This window comes from Neovison vison, chromosome 5, assembly GCF_020171115.1.
Source record: "Neovison vison isolate M4711 chromosome 5, ASM_NN_V1, whole genome shotgun sequence".
Lineage (NCBI taxonomy): Eukaryota > Metazoa > Chordata > Mammalia > Carnivora > Mustelidae > Neogale > Neogale vison.
This window is the reverse complement of record NC_058095.1, coordinates 129,995,823-130,006,497: the sequence shown is the minus strand read 5'-3', so window position 1 is coordinate 130,006,497 and position 10,675 is coordinate 129,995,823. Positions and strand designations below refer to the sequence as shown.

General features: G+C 38.9%; 1 pseudogene; it reads left to right on the top strand.

Moving 5' to 3' along the window:
* The first annotated feature begins 4,945 nt into the window (after positions 1–4,945).
* Positions 4,946–10,098, top strand: LOC122907468 (annotated as a pseudogene).
* Positions 10,099–10,675: the final 577 nt, after the last annotated feature.

Below are 10,675 nucleotides of genomic sequence, written 5' to 3'. Positions count from 1 at the left end.
TGTAATTTGCTAATGTAAGTGAGCCGCTGAGAACAAAAGACTCATGTTAATTTTAAGATATATGAAGATTAGATTTCTTTTGGACTTTTGGTAACAAGTCACATAAAAATTTTTGCTTCCCTCCCAAAACTTCTTATTTTCCCTAGTTCCCAGAACAAGAACAAAAAGAAAGAAAGAAAGATGGCTTGGATTAGGATATATTAGAGGGTATTATTTAGATTACATTATGAGGATTGGGCATAAGATGGGTAGGTATGTATGTACTAAAAGAAATGTGAATTTATAGCATGTTTATTTTCCTAAGAGTAGCATACGTGCTTTAAATATGCATTTTGTTACATTGTGATCTTAAGGTTTGAGTTCTGTTTGTAGTTTAGACAGAAGTAATTCAATAGTTTAGGTAAGAGATGATTATATCTTGCATGAGGTTAGTGATGATGAAGAGGAAATACATGTGAATAAATTGGAGCATCCATCAAAGGGTTTAGTGATGGATTCTATTTGCAGGGGGCAGGTAAAAAGAGTGATGCCTGGCTTTTTAAGCTAGTGAAACGCAGTGGATATTGGTATCATTCATTGAGATAGGGAAAACTGAAAGAGAACCATACTTTGAAATCAGTGTTGTGCACAATTTCACAATGGATTCAACAGAAAGTATTATTATCTCACATAATTACAAAGTACATTCTTAGAGTAGAAAGAAACCTTAGAAGTTATCTGGTCTATCATCTTAAATGATGATAGCTGTACTATTTCTGCTTGAACGTCTCAAGTGATAATATCCTCTTGGCTTTATAAACACAGAATAATACTTTTTAAATAGGCATCATTATTTTGATATTCTTCTTATGCTCAGACAACATCTGCCCCTTTGTGGAAGATTAATAACAATTTTGGAAATAAAGTAGAGCTCTATAAGGTTTTCCTCTACCTGTTCAAAAAGATCTTGACACTCCTTAATGAAATCTTTATTGCTTAGAATGGCAAACTTGTTCCCCTGCCTACTGAGGAAGTTATATATTCAAAATGAGAAAAAGTTAGAACTGATATACAGATGATGGAGACAATCAAACCCACAACAAAAATACCTTTTTTATTAAACTGAGGGATATGATGAATGGTTTTGTATGGTTAAAAGATACACTGAGGTATATTAAACATTTTATGACTTATTGAGCAAAAATCAATTCCAATGGGGCAATGCCTAACCAGAAGTGGTTAGGAATGCTCCACCTACTGGAGACAACTATGGGCTTCCCAAATATGTGGCAAAGTCATTGCATATATACACGCTTATGCTCTTTGATATACATGAAAGAGAATATACATAAACATATATATGTTTATGCTTTTTTAAAAATTTAATTTAAATTTCTTTTCAGTGTTCCAGGGGCGCCTGGGTGGCTCAGTGGGTTAAGCCGCTGCCTTTGGCTCAGGTCATGATCTCAGGGTCCTGGGATCGAGTCCCACATCGGGCTCTCTGCTCAGCAGGGAGCCTGCTTCCCTCTCTCACTCTCTCTCTGCTTGCCTCTCTGCCTACTTGTGATCTCTGTCTGTCAAATAAATAAATAAAATCTTTAAAAAAAAAAAATTTCTTTTCAGTGTTCCAAAATTCATTGTTGATGTACCACACCCAGTGCTCCATGCAATATGTGTCCTCCTTAATACCCACCACCAGGCTCACCTATCTGCCCACTTCCATCCCCTCCAAAACCCTCAGTTTGTTTCTCAGAGTCCAGTTTCTCATACTTCATCTCCCCCTCCAATTTCCCCCAATTCACTTTTCCTTTGCTTCTCCTAATGTTCTCCATGGTATTCCTTATGCTTCATAAGTAAGTGAAACCATATGATAATTGACTCTCTCTGCTTGTCTTAATTCACTCAGCATAATCTCCTCTAGTCCCATCCATGTTGATACAAAAGTTGGGTATTCATCCTTTCTGATGAAGGCATAATATTTCATTGCATATGTGGACCATGTCTTCATTATCCATTCATCTGTTGAAGGGCATCTTGCCTCTTTCCACAGTTTGGCAACCGTGGCCGTTGCTGCTATGAACAATGGAGTACAAATGACCCTTCTTTTCACTACCTCTCGATCTGTGGGGTAAATATGCAGTAGTGCAATTGCACGATCATAGGGAAGCTCTATTTTTAATTTCTTAAGGAATTTTAACACTGTTTTCCAAAGTGGCTCCACCAACTTGCATTCCCACTAACAGTGTAAGAGGATTCCCCTTTCTCCACATCTTCTCCAGCACTTGTTGCTTACTGTCTTGTTGATTTTGGCCATTCTAACTTGTGTAAGGTGGTATCTCAATGTGGTTTTGATTTTAATCTCCCTGATGGCTAGTGATGATGAACATTTTTTCATGTGTCTGTTAGCCATTTGTATGTCTTCTTTGGAGAAGTGTCTGTTCATGTTTTCTGCCCATTTTTTGACATGATTATCTGTTTTTTCAGTGTTGAGTTTGAGGAGTTCTTTATAGATCTTGGATATCGGCCCTTTTTTTCTGTAGCATCATTTGCGAATATCTTCTCCCATTTTGTGGGTTCCCTTTTTGTTTTGTTGACTGTTTTTTTTTTGCTGTGCAGAAGCTTTTGATCTTGATGAAGGTCCAAAATTTCATTTTCACTTCGGTTTCTTTTGTCTTTGGAGATATGTCTTTAAAGACGTTGCTGTGGCCAATGTCGAAGAGGTTACTGCCTATGTTCTCTGCTAGGAGTTTGATAGATTCCTGCCTCACGCTGAGGTCTTTTATCCACTTTGAGTTTATCTTTGTGCATGGTGTAAGAGAATGGTCGAGTTTCATTCTTCTACACATAGCTGTCCAATTTTCCCAGCACCATTAATTGAAGAGACTTTTTTCCACTGGTTATTTTTTTCCTGCTTTGTCAAAGATTATTTGACCATAGAGTTGAAGGTTCATACCTGGGCTCTCTACTCTGTTCCCGTGGTGTATGTGTATGTTTTTGTGCCAGTACCATGCTGTCTTGGTGATCACAGCTTTGTAGTAAAGCTTGAAATCAGGCAATGTGATGCCCCCAGTTTTGTTTTTCTTTTTTAACATTTCCTTAGCAATTTGGGGTCTCTTCTCGTTCCATACAAATTTTAGGATTGTTTATTCAAGCACTTTGAAAAATGCCAGTGTAATTTTGATTTAAAGTAGATTGCTCTAGGCAGTGTAGGCATTTTAACAATGTTTACTCTTCCAATCCATGAACACGGAATGTTCTTCCATCTTTTTGTGTCTTCTTCAATTTCTTTCATGAGTGTTCTGTAGTTCCTCTAGATTAAATAAATAAACCTCTTTGATTAGGTTTATTCCCAGTTATCTTATGGTTCTTGGTGCTATAGTAAATGGAATCAATTCTCTAATTTCCCTTTCTATATTTTCATTGTTAGTGTATAAGAAAGCAACTGATTTCTATACATTGATTTTGTATCCTGCCACATTACTGAATTGCTGTATTAGTTCTAGTAGTTTGGGGTGGAGATTTTTTGGTTTTCTATATAAAGTATGATATCATCTGTGAAGAGAGAGAGTTTGATTTCTTCTTTGCCAATTTGAATACCTTTTATATCTTTTTGTAGTCTGATTGCTGTTGCTAGGACTTCTAGTACTATGTTGAACAACAGTGGCGAGAATGGACATCCTTGTCGTTTTCCTGATCTCAAAGGGAAGGTTTTTTTTTGTTTTGTTGACTATTTCTTTTGCTGTGCAGAACCTTTTGATCTTGATGAAGTCCCAAAAGTTCATTCCCCATTCCCCAAAAGTCAGCTTTTCCCCATTGAGGCTGATAGTCGCTGTGGGTTTTTCATAGATTTTATGAAATTGAGGAATGTTCCCTCTATCCTTATACTTTGAAGGGTTTTAATCAGGAATGGATGCTGTTTCTTGTCAAATGCTTTTTCTGCATCATTTGAGAGGACCGTGTATTTTTTCTCTCTTCTCTTTCTGATTTGTTCTGTCACATTGATTTGTGAATGTTGAACCACCCTTACATCCCATGGATAATTCCTACCTGGTAATGGTGGATAATCATTTTAATGTACTGTTAGATACTATTAGCTAGGATCTTGTTGAGAATCTTGGCATCCATATTCATCAAGGATATTGGTCTGAAATTCTCCTTTCAGGAGCTCCTGTCTAAAATTATGATTCATCAGTGCCACAATCAAGTGTCTTGAGGTCTTTCTAGATACTATGATCTTGCAGGGTGTTTTTTCTGCCTCTAGGTCACGAATATTGGTTCCATTCCCCAGATTGGGAAAATTTTCTTTGAGAATTTGTTCAACTATATCTTCTAGCCTTCTTTCTTTATCTTCCCCCTCAGGGATCCTGATAATTCTCATGTTGGAATGTTTCATGGTGTCATTTATTTCCTTAATTCTATTTTCATGGTTTCTAAGCTATTTCTTCCATAACTCCTCCTGATCCTTTTTCTCTAACAGTTTGTCCTCTAGATCACTAATTCTATCTTCTGCCTCAGTTACCCTAGGTTTTAGAGTATTTAGATTAGATTGGATCTCATTGATAGCATTTTTGACTTCTTCCTGGGTGACTTTCACTTCTGCCCTAATCAATTCCATGTTGTCATCTAAGGTTTTCACCAACCTAATCACTGCCTGGATAATTGTTACTCTGAATTCCCTTTCCAACATACAGTTTATGTCTATATCCAATAGTTCTGATGGAAAGGGCACAGTCCCTGAATCTTTCCTCTGTTGGATGTTCCTCCTCCTAGTCATTTTGGTGAGAGGTAGTTGAGGGATGTGTAGCTGAATTTATCAACCATGATTCAGGCAAGGTGCACCCTGGAACTCTTTTGAGCAATCAAAAATCATCACCAAAAAGAAAGGAAAAAAAAAAGAAAAGAAAAAAAAAAAAGAGAGAGAGCAGGAAAGAGAGAGAGAGAGAGAAAAAGAGAAGACCCAGCCAGAATGGGCCCCAAAGGTAAGTTTTATACAAACAAAAACGGACAAACAATAAGACCAACATAAGTAAATGACGAGGAAAATAATTAAAAAAAAAAAATAACCAAGGCAAAATGAACCCCAAGGATAAGATTTATATAATACCAGAACAAAAACAAATACACAGAAACACTAACAGAAGAAATGGATGGGAGGATGGTTATAAAACCTTGATGTGGATGAGGAAGTTTATTTTGATTCTTCCTGGGTATATCTTGATATCTTTGTTAAAGGACTCAACTCTCCAGAGATAAAAGGAAATTAAAACTGCTTTCTTTATAGGGGTAGTACTGATTAGGGAAAAAGGATTACCTTGAAGCTTATATCTATATGTATATTAAAAAAATAGAAAAGCAAAAGAAAAACACAGGTATGTGTATTTAAAAAGTTCAAGTTAAAGGGTTATTATGGAATATGTTGTATGGAACCTGTCATTGTAATGATAAGTAGGTTAAAAAAATTAAAAAAAAAAAACAAGAATAGTGAGAACGAATTAAAAATATAAGTTGTATTTATAAGGTTTTAGGTAAATACCAGGAGCTTAATATCTGGTTTTCCCCTGATATTGGGGTTTTACAGTTTTATGGGGACCCTGTGGTGGATTTCCTCTTGTTACTTTGGCTGGCTTTCTCAGGGAGGGCTTGCTACGTTGCTTTTCAGTCAGTCTTGCTTGGGTTGAGTCCTCCTGCCCCCTATCAAGGGGCTGGGTTCTGTGGAAACCAGTTTTCAGGCTTTTGTTCTCTGGAGGTTTTTGTTCTTTGGTTTCTTTTTGCGGCTTTTCAGAGGTTTAGTGGAAAGCAAACTGCACCCAGACTTCCATCTCAGAGAGAAGCCTCAGTCTGCTCCTCTCTGGGTGGTCCAGAACACATAGATTCCCCCTTTGCAAACTCCACTGAGTCATGCATACTCCCACAGGCAGTGCACATCCCCAGCCACCATCCCAGGGGTTGCCCAAAGTGCCCTCTTGTCTCTGCACTCCCATGCCAGTAAAACCATGAGCGATATTGGTCCACGGAGCCCACTTCCAGTGACTGCCTTTGCCGGGACTGCTGTCTGGGGTCCAGACCTCAGGGTTTCGCAGGTTGTTGCCTGGTGTTGAGAGATCCCAGCCAGAGATAGCCCACTGAGATTTTCAAGTCTGGGCTTCAGACCATCAGCTAGCATCCAGATGGAGCTCTTTCAGGGGAAGGTGGTGAGCACGATTCAGATCCCAGTCACACAGTGCATGCAAAGTGCAAAAGGCTGTGGTTCTAGAGAACCTAGCCTAGTGCTGGTACAAGCAGCAGAAAGCCAGTGGCTCAGAGACCACCGCCTGCTGGCTTTGCCACACTCTCTCTGGCCCAGGTGGTCACTGGTGATGGCTGTCCTGGGTCCATGGGCTTAAGCCCATGCCTGTGACCACCCAATTTCACCATTTGCCCCTTAAGATATTTGCTCTTTTTGAGTGCTTTTAACCAGAATCCAAGTTAATGCTGGTCCCCAATCACAGGGCACTTTCATATTGGGGTATTATTTTCCAATGGCCCAGTTCTGGTGGGCCCCTCCCCTTTCTGTTTATCCTCTGATATCAGTCCGATTTTTCCCACTTGCTTTACCTTTCCACTGGTGTCTTCTGCCCTCATAGAGACCCAGAAGTGTATAATTCTACATCCTGATATCATGGGTGTGCAGAGTGTTCTGGTAGAAAATTAGTTCACTTTAGGGGACTGGTTGAAACAGGGTCTCCTAGTTCTCTGCCATCTTGTCCTTACTGCTGTTCATACTCTTTTAATTTAATTACAGTTTGTTGATTTTTAAAACAGCCATTGATGCTTGGTTGTTTTTTGAACAGTATCATAAACCAAAAACCATAGACAACAAGATCTTGAGGGAAAAAAAAATCTAAATACTAAACATATTATTGAGACCGATGTTATTATTTTTTTTTTTTTGAGAAACAGGTACTTAACATTTGTGTAGAATATTTTATGTAATATATGTTATGTCAGAAAGTGTAAAGGTTCTAAGACTTTACCAGACTTGCAAGTAAACAAGTTAGTCTATGGAATTTCATGTATATCCTGACAGAAGTGCCAGACTGCAGAGACACAGGCCATGTACTACTCACACCAAAAACACCAGCCTGGGTGGAATCTTGGTGCCAGTTCTTTGAGCCCCAATCCTCAATAGAACACACAGTGTCACAGTTTGGAGGCTGATAAGTCTAAGATCAAGGTACCAGCAGATTTGTTGTCTGGTGAGTGCCCACTTCCTGGTTCACAGACATCTATCTTGCTGTGTTTTTACATGATCGAAGTGGGGAGGGAGCTCTCTGAGGTGTCTTTATAGAACATTAATCCCATTAATGAAGGTTCCACCCTCATGACCCAATCACCCCCAAAGGCTCCACCTCCTAATACAATCACTTTGGTGTTAGAATTTCAACAAATGAATTTTGGGGGTAACGCAAATGATCAGCCATTATTCAGTGAGAATCAGGTATTATTTGAGTATGCAGTGGATTCATATTACAGGAAAGGTGCTCCAAAATTATAACACGAAGTATTGGACAGCAGGTATATCATCCCTTTAGCCCTATGGAAGAGAAATACTTTATTTTAATCTAAAATGTCAAAGGGTGTTGTGATCTGAGGAGGGGAATCTCTCTTGGTTTGTTACACTGAAATCAAATCTGATGTCTCTCATGGGATGGTGTGCCTAAGTTTATTATGACTCTAGAATGTAAGCAAATCTTCAGGAAGATTAGGGCAATTTCTACTATCCTGAAATGTGTCCAGGAGTGAAATGTTCTGTAATTCCTTTCCTAAGAAGACCTGAAATATAGAAGACAAAAGAAAAAGAAAAAGACAACCCAGAGAAATCCAGGAAGAACTATTGTCCGGCATTATGTTTATACTAGAATCAAGTAAGATTCTCATAGGCTCACAGGGTTTCTGAACATAACAATGGCTCCTAATTCTTCTCAAGGTTTCCTTGTGGTAATTCAAGACCCTGTCACTGAGACTGTTCTTAGTGAGACTGTCTTGGAGCCTCAGGCTCTTAACGAAGTGGAAGATAAAGAAGAACTATTACCAGCCGGTTAGAAGAAAGCGAGAAGGAATTGGTAACTATAAACTTTCAGTCAAATAGGAATGCAGACAAGTTTCTCTGCCAACTAAAGGAAGATAATTCTGAGTTAATTAGTAAATTGTGGACTCAGCAGAAAATCAGCAGAAAATAGTGACACAGTCACAAATAACAACCCCTCCAGGAACTCCATCATCTGCCCCCTCCATCAAGGAAATAAAAAGCTGGCTCTCAATACTACCAATACTGCCAGGAGAATCCACACCAAGCTTCAATCTGAAGAATGTACTGAGACTCTAGACTCAAGCTATATTGTGGGACAAGTGTTTTTCACTTAATACGCTTACTAAAAGTGTATTTACACTGAAAGTGAAAGGAAAACTGGACTTGCATGCTTTTATCAAGCAGAAGATAATTACTTTAGCAGCTAGTACAACCTCCAACGACTTACCAAATAGCAATAAATCCAGGCTGGATGCCCTCAAACACATGCTACGTGAAGTGGAACACTAAATGGAAGGATGTGAATGGTGGACAGAATGTCAGGTCAAGGGACTACAGAGTAGTCAGTCTTACAGGTTTCACTCTCTCACCGGTGAGCTCCCTCTATTGTCTGGTTTGGTACCATAAAGAATATGAGCTCCTGCTGCATAAAGTAGAGATAAGGCAGCAACTGGAACAACTGTTAGGTGATCATCGAGAGCTCACTGATGCACTTACAGCAGAAATTCTTTTTCTCAGAGAAGAAAATACTGCTACCCAGGCAAGAGTTTAGCAGTGAATGGTCATAACAGGTGAGCAACTTCTATCCTTCACACATGCGATGAAGAACTGTCCTTTGATAAACAGCAACAAAAAAAGTCAGGCATCAGAAAGGGAATCCATGAGTAGGATATCTATAGATAAATCAGAGGCCCTGCTGTAAATGCTAATGTCTCTGTGCCACTGATGTTCAGAGTGGAAGAAGTGGTTGAGTTCCCAGAGGAAAACTTGTCTGTTAGACTATCTCGAGTACCAACCTCCCCAGATAGTGTGAATCTGGCCAATAATTTTCCAGCACAGATATTTGGGCCTGGCAGCTCAAATAACACCACAAAGACAGAAAATCAACTCAGAATTCTCTCCCCTGTAGGATGTATTAAGGAGGACTGTTCAAACTCATCCTGCTTTACAAATTCCTCCATTATGGAAATGATTGAGAAGGAACAAAATTGAGAAAAGAAGACCTTACCTAATGGTGCAGACAATCAGAATTCAAACAAGGAAAGTTATGTCTTCATACTCAGTGGAGGATGGTCTCACCCATGGGAGGAGATCTGGAGAATGAAGCCCAGTGTCCTTATGTTAACCCCTTGAAGCCTCTCTGTAGTTCTTATTCAAACACTCAGCAGGCCCAGAACCTCCAGCTTCTTAGAAGAGCCCCCAGTACTGGGAGATGGGCAACAGCTTAGAACAAATGAGGCATCAATACAAAGAAATGACATCATGGCACGAATTGCTGTGTCAACAATGCGGAATTCTCCTATCAAGGCGCATAGGAAAAATAACACTGGGCCAGGAGAAGAGCAATGGGATGGACTTCAGGAATGAAACAAACAAGAGGTAAGTCATGCAAGTGACATGAAGGCTACTTTTGTAGCAACATGATCTCTAACACCAAGTAGCATGGAGGAATGGATTACAACAACGAATCAGAAGAGTATGGCTGCTCATGATGAAAAACTCTTGCAGAGCAGCAGATACTTGCTGATTTGAATCCCTCCTCTCCACCACCATCACCCATTCTTTCACCTCTCAGAGCACAGACTGAAGGAGGAAAGAGGACAACTGAGGTATCTATTATAGGAACAGAATCCCCTGAAAGTTCAAGATGTAGTGCTATCTCTCTCACTACTGGGATAAATATAATAAGATCTTAAGGGGCTACTAGGAATTCTTGTTCTCCATTAAACACTACCTTAAGAAGTAGGTGATGCATACCTCTTCATACAAGAGCAAACACTGAGGAGCAAAATGAAGAAGGCTGGTTTGTTCTTTCTACCCACTTGTCATGAATGAAGTTAGCTGTACAGAGTTTGTTCTCAGTAATATATCCTTGGGCTTCCACTCCCTTTTCCCTGTCCCTGCTTTCAAATTTTCATGTCCTTCTTTTAGATAAAACCTACACAGATCTTATGACATAGTATTTATGGAGCAAAGTATTTTAATTCTGACCTTTTCAATTGACTTTCCAACAACTAACCAATCTATAATCTCTGGTAAATATAATATTGACTATAGGGGAAAATTATAAACTTAAAAACTTTCCAGGAACATTTTTTGAGGCTCTAAGATTTCTTAATTTTTTATATTTTTTAATTTATCTATCTACCTACCAACCTATTTATTTTAAGTAGGCTCCTTGCCAGCATAAAACCGGTACAGGGCTTGAACACATGACTCCAAGATCAAGACCTGAGCTAACACCAAGAGTTGGATACTTAACTGAATGACCTACCCAGGTACCTCTTCATTCATTTATTTTATCATTCATTTAGAGTATTATTAAGCTCTAATGATAAAATAAACACAGTCACAATCCAGCTAAAAACAATGTATAATCACACAAGTAGACAGAAAACTGCAACTATG